The sequence below is a fragment of the Octopus bimaculoides genome, chromosome 19, assembly GCF_001194135.2.
Source record: "Octopus bimaculoides isolate UCB-OBI-ISO-001 chromosome 19, ASM119413v2, whole genome shotgun sequence".
Classification (NCBI taxonomy): Eukaryota; Metazoa; Mollusca; class Cephalopoda; order Octopoda; family Octopodidae; genus Octopus; species Octopus bimaculoides.
Window position 1 is genome coordinate 7,208,507 of NC_068999.1, and position 771 is coordinate 7,209,277.

At 29.8% G+C, this 771-nt stretch overlaps 1 protein-coding gene across 1 annotated transcript in view; it reads left to right on the plus strand.

Moving 5' to 3' along the window:
* Nucleotides 1-771, plus strand: part of LOC106867241 (pyroglutamylated RF-amide peptide receptor) — a 173,343-nt gene that overhangs the window by 36,302 nt on the left and 136,270 nt on the right. The window lies entirely within an intron of this gene.

Genomic DNA, 771 nt, shown 5'->3' on the forward strand with positions numbered 1-771 from the left:
TATATATATATATATATATATATATATGTATATGTATATATATATATATACATATATATAGACACATACACAGATATATCTATATCTATGTATCTATCAATACATACACACACATGCATACATACATACGTACACACACACACACACACACGCACATACATATATACATATGTATCCATATACCATTCTACCGTTTCTTTCCCTCTTTAATGCTATTTTTTTCCTGCTCTTTTCAAACTGGAATGTCATACTTCTTTTGTGTAATAAGCATTATGAAACATTGCATTTTTCGGAAATAAAGAATGAAGCGAACAATAAATTTAAAATAAAATAAAATAAAAAATGAAATAAAATAAAAAGAAAAGAATCTATAAATATAAGCTAAAGTAAAAGTTCTATTTCTTGCGAAACCTATCAACTTAAAAATGATAAATGATATTTTGTTAAAATCTTTAATCAAGTAGGTTGCGTAATTCGAAAAAGCTTAAGGATGGGTGGACTGAGAGAATTGTGAAAGAAATACAGCGATCAAGAATAATAGTAAAATATACGAAAAAATGATGAAGGGGAACATTTTGGATTTCGTCATCATCATCATCATCATCATCATCATCATCATCATCATCTTCTTCTTCTTCTTCTTCTTACTTTTCACTCAGGATGGATGGTTTTGTAAACCCGGTTTCTTTTCTACCTTGATAGCGGGCTACAACTAATCGCCTTAGGTGTCAAAGAGCCTCCTCATTGCTTTTAACCACCACCACCACCACC